This window comes from Trichosurus vulpecula, chromosome 7, assembly GCF_011100635.1.
Source record: "Trichosurus vulpecula isolate mTriVul1 chromosome 7, mTriVul1.pri, whole genome shotgun sequence".
Lineage (NCBI taxonomy): Eukaryota > Metazoa > Chordata > Mammalia > Diprotodontia > Phalangeridae > Trichosurus > Trichosurus vulpecula.
The window spans coordinates 167,249,120-167,258,497 of record NC_050579.1 but is presented as its reverse complement, the minus strand read 5'-3'; positions in this window follow the sequence as shown (position 1 = coordinate 167,258,497).

The window sequence follows — 9,378 nt, the reverse complement described above, 5'->3', positions numbered from 1 at the left end:
CTTAGTGAAGAATTGGCAATGCCAGTAATTTTTCATTACTAGAATATGGGAACTGAGGGCAGTATTTGTGTAGGTGGGGGCTAGTACAAAGATGTACATAATTGGTTCTTAGAATTCAAATCAACAGGGGCCTCAAAAGACCCTTTGAAAATGCTTTTATTGTGTCAAATGCTATGTTATTTCTCAGGATGCTGTGTTTTTTAAAAATGGCCTATAATGTTAATGGAATAGGAAGATCTTCCCTGTCCATTAATAGGCCTATGTGACCACATGTAGCCAGAATGGACTTTGTTTTCTTTGAATGACTCAGCTCACCTCGTTGAGCTTCCCTGGACGCTGGGGCTTGCTCTTCCGGGGCAGGACCAGAGCTTCCTGTGTGATGAGTCGTGGCGCTGGCTGAGGGGAGGTGTGTTAACGTGGTCTACTCTGGGGGAGGGGCCAAGTCAAGAACCAATTGGCCCTGGTCGTTCAGGCGGCGCTTGATGATGTCAAAAACTCTGTAAGAGGGGAGAGGACAGCTTGAAGATTCTCCTTTCCTTTTCCAGTTGGAGCCAGAGACACCTACAGCCGAAGCTGAGCTGCCGGTAGCAGAGCTGACTAGAGGCTAGTGGGTAATCTTCTTACCGTAGAGGGGAAGCATGTATACGATTTTGCCTTATACCATCTCGCTTCTCTGTGGCCTCCTGCTTACTCTTGTAAGGCGGACTTACTGGGCCTGGAAGCTTTTGATGAAAATATCAAAATGGGGATGCTGGTTTGTGAGCTTGTTATTGTGGAGTGTAAATACATGCTTTAGTTCTCCTGCCTTCTGCCTAGAGAATTCCTTATATCCTACGGTTCCGGACCTTTTAGGCACATATGAGATTCTCTTTGAAATCATAAATTCTGCCTTCCTACTATATTACATGTGTTCAGTCACAGCTGTAATACATCCTGAGTCATATAGAGTCCATTGGGGGAGGAACTTGCCTAAGGAGGATTTTGCTTACTGGGAGGCTTGCTTACAGGAAGGCTTTCACACCTTTTCGTACTAAGCTAATTAGGCACTGAGTCACAAGGGTTGTGATGCCTTCTGGCTCTGAGAAGTGTATATATACTCTGAGGTTGGTATTTTGCTTTAGGGGCTTGCTCATGAGAAGGACCTTTTGATTCCCTGGATGGGGCTCTGAGTAACCGTTTGTTAAGAGACCCCTGACTACTCAGATGTAGTGTGCTCCCCCAGTTTGGTGGTTGTATGTCGTAGGTAGTATTACTACCTACTACTATTGCTACCATGTAGTATTATTTTGATCAGACAGTTGGAGGCCTGTCTGTTGATCTTTGTGCTAATTTCTCTGCTTGTATGTTCTCCATGTTCAGGGTGCTGACTTTTCCCCTGAACTAGTGAATGGAATTAAAGTAAGGTTGCTGATCCCCTTAAAGTTGCCTTTCCTTTAAAAAAGGCATATCAAAGAACCTGTGCTAGCAGGCCATCCTGGGTGTGCCTGGGTACTTGCTGTTACATGACCCAGAAACACAGATAGCTGTTAAATGCTTGGTATGTTTTGATCTGATCTGAAGTTGGAGTGGTGCATAAAAAGAGATGAAAATTGGGATCTCAAACTTTGAGTGAAAAGACAGAATATTGGCTACCAAGTCTTAATTTTTTTAGAGGCATTCCCATTGGTAAGAGAAAAGAAATTGATGATAAAATATCAAGGAAAGCCCTGAACATGTTGAGTAATTTAAAATATGGAATGCCAGTGGACCATGGGAAGGGCTTGAAACTGTAAAGCAGCAGTAAACTTCAAGTTAAAATTGTCATACTTTTCTTTTGTCCCTTTCTTCCTACCTCCCCCCTCCCCCCCACCACTAAGTAAAGTTGAGTTATGGAATTTTGTTTGTTTCTGACATCAAGCTATCACATTCCAGTAGAGTTTTACAAAGTTTATTTGTTCTCTTTTGCTCCTTACCCTCCCCAACTAGACATTTCACATAGCCAGCCTAGAGCAACCAGGGGAAATTAAGATGAAATGAATCAGTGACATTAAAGGAAAGACTGTCAAAGAGACAAGTGGCTAGAATCTAAAAGAAACCTCCTCTTTCTTCTATATTTTTCCTCTAGCACTCTGACTTTCTAATACTAGACCTGTCTGACTCAGGATAACCTGAAGAAGGCATGGTCAAGCCTAGGAGTCCTCTGAAGTCAAATGCACTGTTTTCCAATACACTCTACTACCTCAATTATATTTGATTTATTCTGAGAATAAAAACACAAAGGCACACAGATTAAATTAAATGCTAGTAGTAGTAGCAGCAGCAGCAGAAACAAAAGCAGTAGTGATTGGTGGTGGTAGGTGGTGGTGGTGGTGGTGGTGGTGGTGGTAACAGTGACAGTAATAATAGCAATAGTAGAAGAAGAAGCAGCAGCAGTAGTAGAAGCAGTAATAATAGTAATAGCTATAGCAGAAGCAGCATGAGTAGCAATGTAGCAAAAGTAATAGCAGTGCTAGTAATAACAGCAGTAGCACCAGCAGCAGCATTGGTCATAGCAGCAACAGTAGCACAGCAGGAGTAATAACAATGGTTTTCTCAGCATTGCCCATTAGGTTTTCCAAAATATCTGGGAATCTTTTACTTCAAGGTTCAGATCAAGTGCCAACTCCTGAAGTCTTTACACACACACACACACACACACACACACACACACACACACAGAAAAAGAGAGAGAAAGAGAGAGAGAAAGAGGGAGAGAGAGAGAGAGAGTGAGAGAGAAAGAGAGAGTGAGAGAGAAAGAGTGAGAGAGAAAGAGTGAGAGAGAGAAAGAGAGAGTGAGAGAAAGAGAGAGAGAAAGAGAGAGAACTGGGAGGGAAAGAATGATTACAGTGGCAAACTGTTGGAGAAAATAGAAGATGGGATCTTGGGTAAATATAGATTGATAATGAAATAATAAATCATCTTGCAACCTTCAAATACCTATATAAACATTAGCTATATAAAGGAAACCTGGTACAGTGAAAAGAGTTCTGAGATTTTTATCAGAAAGACTTCAGTTTGAATGCTACCTTGTGTATTTATTAGCAATGTGATCCTGCTTAAGTCACTTAAACTCTGTCTCAGTTTAGTTTTCTGTTAAATGGAGATTATGATCATAGCACTTGCCAATCAGGGTTGTTATGAAGATGAAATCAGATGATATATTTAAAGTGCTATATTAAACGCAAACTGTATGCAAGGAAAATAACTGCCTCTTCATCTGACATATGAATGAAAAGGGAGAGGATAAAGGATGAAGTCAGAGTTTGAGATGTAGAAGGGAAGAAGAAGGAACAGTCATTAATGGTTTCAATTTTCTTGTAGCGGAAGAGGCAAGACCCTCAGCTGAGTGGGTGGACGAAGGAGGAGGTGGTAGAGTGGACGTTGTCTTCTCAACTCTGAACTTGTAGTCACAATATCTGGGTTCAAGTCTTGGCTTTGTCATTCAACTAAGAACGTAGCCTGGGGCAAGTCATTTAAATTTCTCAATTTGTTCAGTTATAAAATTATTACGAGTAATAAAAAATATTATCTGTCTTCAGCTGTGAGAAAACTAAACATGTGAGCCATTGTTTCTGTGTAATAAAAAAAAAATCTAGACTTCTACACTTTGAAAAAAATCATTATTCAAAGTTATTGGATTCCTTCTAAGAACCCAGAATCATGTATGTAGCTTTGGTTTCTTTGAACAATTCATAAAAATTCTAATGCAGCTATCTGAAGCTTGTTATGGTATACTGCCTGTCCTATTTTCTATAGCTAATGAATTAAATTAAGGCTACAGATAGGCACTATTTTATTCCATTTGTGTCATACAATATACTCAAGGGCACAACATGAGTCCTTTGAGAATCTCCAAAAGTTATGAATATTGTAAGTTGACTTGATTGAAATCACCTCCAAATTGTTTCGGGATGAGCATATATCTCTACTCTTCAACTAGTGTATATAGTCCAGAATTGATTGAAAAATATTACAAGCATAAAAGTGTGGTTTTCAGCTGGGCTATGTGGATAGAATTAATTTTCTGATATCCACATTGCAGGGAGCTAGTTCATGCCATCTTAGTGTTTTTTTTTTTCATTTAGAATGTTTTATTTATTTCCATAGCAACTTCACATTTTTCACATCTACTTGCTAATATTGTTTATATCAAAAGAAGTATTCTATGGAAAAGGCAATAAATTGTGAACCTCTCAATAACTGCTAAATTGGCATTTTTTCATCAAAATAGCTCTTAGAATGACACTTAAGGAACTTTCAAATGTGTTTAGTCAACACAAGTGGCTGAAGTTCACCATGATATAATACTGAATGAATAATGTCAGTGTGTGTTATTATTTCTACAAATCATCATCATCATCATCATCATTCATATTATTATTGGTCAATCTCTCTCTGCCAATCTCACAAAAAGTTATGGACTTTCAAGAGTGTTACTGATCATATTACATTGTTTTCATTCATCCTTAAGTTTCTTAGAAAGTTTTTCCTTTTAAAATTTCCATATTCACTATGTTGCAGAAGAAAACAAACAAAATAAGGCAATAAAAATAAAGTTTAAAAAAACTACATTCAGAGTTCATCAGTTCTCTTTCTGGAGGTGGATAGTATTTTCCATTGTGGGTCCTGTGGAATTATCCTGGATCATTGTCTTGATAAGAGTAGCTAAGTCTGTCACAATTGATAATCCTTCCAATATTGCTGTTATTATGTACAATATTCTCCTGGATCTCCTTACTTCACTTCGCATGAGTTCATATACGTCTTTCCAGGTTTTTGTAAAAGCATCATGACCATCATCATTGTTATGGTGCAATAGTATTCCATTGCAATCATATACCACAACTTGTTCAGACATTCCCCAGTTAACGACATTCTCTCAGTTTCCAATTCTTTGTCACTGCTAAAAGAGCTGCTATAAATAATTTTTTGTACAAACACGTCTTTTTCACTTTTCTTTGTTCTCTTTTGGTTACAGACTTAGTACTGTTGGGTCACAGAGGATACAGTTTTATATCTTTTTAACATAGTTCTAAATTATTGTACAAAATGATTAGACTCCTTTATAATTATACCAATAATGCAAGTGTCCCAATTTTTTCCATATCACTTCCAGGATCTGTCCCTTTTTCCCATCATATTAGTCAATCTGATACATGTGAAGTGGTATCTCTGGGTTGCTTTAATTTGCATTTCTTTAATCAGTCGTGATTTAAGGCATATTTTTCATGTGAGTATTGATGGTTTTGATTTCTTCTTCTGAAAAAAAAAGTTTGTTCCTATCATTTGACCATTTATTAATTGAGGAATGGCTCTTATTTTTTTTTAATAAAATTGGCTCATTTTCATATATATTTAAGAAATGAGGCCTTTATCAGAGAAACTTGCTGTAAAATTTTTTCCAGTTTTTGCTTTTTTTTCTAGTTTTTGCTACTTTAGTTTTGTTAGTGCAAATGCTTTTTAATTTTGGGTAATAAAAATTATCTATTTTGTTCCCTATGATCCTCTCTCTGTGTTGTTTAGTTATGAACTCTTGCCTTATCCATAGATAATTTTTCCCATATTCCCCTAATTTAGCTATACCTCTTTAATGTCCAAGTAATTTATCCATTTTGATCTTATCTTGTTTTATATGGTGTGAGGTGTTGGTCTCTGCCTAGTTTCTGCCAAACAAACAGCTTTCCAGTTTTTCCAGGAGTTTTTGTCAAATGTTGACTTTTACCCACAAAACTTGATTCTTTGGGTTTTCCAATGACTATTGTCATTTACTACTTTGTACTGTGTACCTAATCTATTCCACTGATCCAAAACTACATTTCTGAGCCAGTGGCAGATTTGTTTGATGTTTATCACTTTATAACACAGTTTGGAACCTGGAACTCCGGCTGACTTCTTTGAGTATGGATATCCTTGCTTCAATTCTAACATTATTGAGAAGGCTTCAAGTTTATGCCCTTTACAAATAATATAAGCTCTGGATTTTAGATAAATTCTGCTTTTCCTTTTAAGAAAGGCTCCATTGATTCCTAGGCTTTCTACTGTTTCACTAGAAATGCTATTGTATTTTTCAAAGGCTTTTTCTGTATCTATTGAGATAATCACATGATTTCTATTATTATTATTAGTGTTGATAGGGTCAATTATGCTTATAGTTTCCCTAATATTGGACCAACCTGGCATTTCTGGTGTAAATTCCACCTGGTCATAGTAGATGGTCTTTGTAACATACTGCTGTAATCTCCTTGCTAATATTTTATTTAATATTTTTTCTTTGATATTCACTAGTAAAAATGGTTTATAGTTTTCTCTCTGTGTTTTTCCTCTCCTTAGTTTAGGTATCAAAACTGTATTTGTGTCCTAAAAGGAGTTTGGTTGTTCTCCTTCCTTAACTTTTTTTTTCAAATATTTTATATAGTATTGAGATTGTGCCATACCAATCAAAATACCAAAGAATTATTTTAAGGAGCTAAAAAATATAGTAATAAAATTCATCTGAAAGAACAAAAAGTAAAGGATATCCAGGGAATGAAAAAAAACGTCAAGGAAGGCAGCCCAGTGGTTACATATGTCAATCTATAGTCTAAAGCGGTAATCATTAAAACAGTCTAGTATGGCACTGACTAAGTAAATTGACTTAGGTAGAATTGTCATTTTTATTTTATTGACTCAGCCTACCCTTGAGCAATTAATATTTCTCCAGTTGTTTCGATTTGCTTTATTTGTGTGAAAAGTGTTTTGTAATTGTGCTCATGTAATCCCTGGGATTGTCTTGGCAGGTAGATTACCAAGTGTTTCATATTGGTAGCAGTTATTTTAAGTGGGATTTCTCTATCTCTCACTACTAAGTTTTGTTGGTAGCATATACAAATACTTAAGATTTGCGTGGATTCATTTTATATCTTGCAAATTTGCTGAAGTTTTTAATTATAAACTAGATTTTTAGTTGATTCTATAAGTATATATCATAGTATATGCAAAGAGTGATAGTTTTGTTTCCTCATTGCCTATTTTTATTCTCTTAATTTCTTTTTTGTCGTATTTCTGTAGTTAGTATTTCTAGTACAATACTGAACAATAGTGGTGTGAATGGATATTTTTGCTTCACTTTCAATCTTATTAAAAAGGCTTCAAGTTTATCCCCATTACAGATAATTTTTGCTGACAGTTTTAGATAGATACTACTTATCATTTTAAGAAAGGCTCAAATGATTCCTATGCTATCTAGTGTTTCTAAAAGTACTGGCTGTTGCATTTCGTCAAAGGCTTTTTCTGAATCTATTGAGATAATCATAAAATTTTTGTTGTTATTGTTGTTAATATGGTCAATTATTCTGACAGAATTCCTAATATTGAACCAACCCTGCATTCCTAGTATAAATCAAACCTGCTCATAGTTTGCGATCTTTGTAGTATACTCTACCAAGTAGTAATCTGCTTGCTATTGTTCTATTTAAAAAATTTACTCCAATATTCACTAAGGAAATTGGTTTATAATTTTCTTTCCCTGTCTTGGTTCTTTCTCATTTAGGCATCAAAACTATATTTGCATCACAAATGAAATTTTATAGAGCTATTTCTTTATTTTTCAAATATTTCATATAGTGTTTGGTAGAATTCACTTTTAAATCCATCTGGTCCTGGAGATTGTTTCTTAGAGAGCTCATTGATGGCTTGCTCAATTTCTTTTTCTAAATTAGGGTTATTTAAGAAGTTTGTTTCCTCTGTTAATCTGGGCAATTTCTATTTTTGTAAATATTCATCCATTTCACTTAGATTTTCAGATTTATTGGTATACAGTTGGGCAAAATAGCTCCCGATAATGGTTTTAATTTTATCTTTGTTGGTGGTTCATTGCCCTTTTCCATTTTTGATATGAGTAATTTGGTTTTATTCTTTCTTTTTTCAATATAATTAACCAAATGGTTTATCCATTTTATTATTTTTTCCTATAAAATCAGATCCAATTTTTATTTATTAGTTCAATCTTTCCTTTGATTTTCAGGATCTCCATTTTTTTGTTTATTGAGGACTTTCAATTTGTTCTTTTTCTAATTTTTGTAGTTGTATGCCCAATTCACTGATCTGCTCTTTTTCTCTCTTATTGATATATGAGTTTAGAGACACAGATTTTCCTTTACATATTGTTTTGGCTGCATCCCACAAATTTGGGGATGTTGTCTCATTGTTGTCATTTTCTTTCACAAAATTATAGATTATTTCTCTGATTTGTTGTGTGACCAACTCATTCTTCAGGATTAAATTATTTAGTATTAAATTAATTTTAATGTATATTTCCACTGCCATTTATTAAATGTAATTTTATCACCTTACTGCCTGAAAAGTGTGCATTTAATATTTTTGATTTTCTGCATTTGGTGGTAAGGTTTTTATGCCCTAATAAATGAACACTTTTTGTGAAGGTGCTAAGTACAGCTGAGAAAAAATTGTACACTCCTTTGCATTCCTACTCAGTTTTCTCCAGAGGACTATCATATATAACTTTTCTTACATACTATTCATCTCCTTCACTTCTTTTTTATTTATTTAATGGTTAGATCCTATACTGTAACAGCTTTGCTATCTATTCCCTCCTGTCATTCATTTTACTTTTCCTTTAAGAATTTGTATGCTATGTCATTTGATTCACATTTGTTAGTATTGAGATTCCTTTATTGTCTCTGATACCTTTTAATAAGTTGTAGTTTCCCCATTCATCCATTTTAATCAGTTCCTTGTAGAATCCTTCTAACTGCCTTAATAATGATAAACTTCTTAGAAAATACATGTATCATCTTCCCACATAGAAAAATAAACAGTTTAACTTAATTGAATCCCTTGTAACTTTTCTTTCATTTTTACCTTTCTATGCCTCACTTGAATCTTGTATTTGATGTCATTTTTTTTTTTTTTTTTGTATTCTGCTTTGGTCTTTTCATCAGGAATGCTTGAACTTCCTCTATTTCATTAAATATACATATTCTCCCTCAAAAGATTATTTTCAGCTTTGATAGATAGGTTATTCTTGGTTGTAATCCCAGCTCTTTTAACTTCTAGAATATCATATTCCAAGCCCTCTGCTGCTTTAATGGAGTGAATGTTAATCTTGTGTAATTCTGTGTGTGGCTCCACAGTATTGGAATGATTTTTTTCTGGCTGCTTCAAGTATTTTCTCTTTGACTGTGAAGCTAAGAAATTTGGCTATAATATTCCTGGGAGTTCACATTTTGGAGTATTATTCAGGAAGTCATCAATAAATTCTATCAATTTTTATTTTACCTTCTGATTCTGAGAGATTAAGGGAGTTTTCCTTGATAATTTCATGAGATATGATGTCTATGCTTGTTATTTGATCATGGCTTT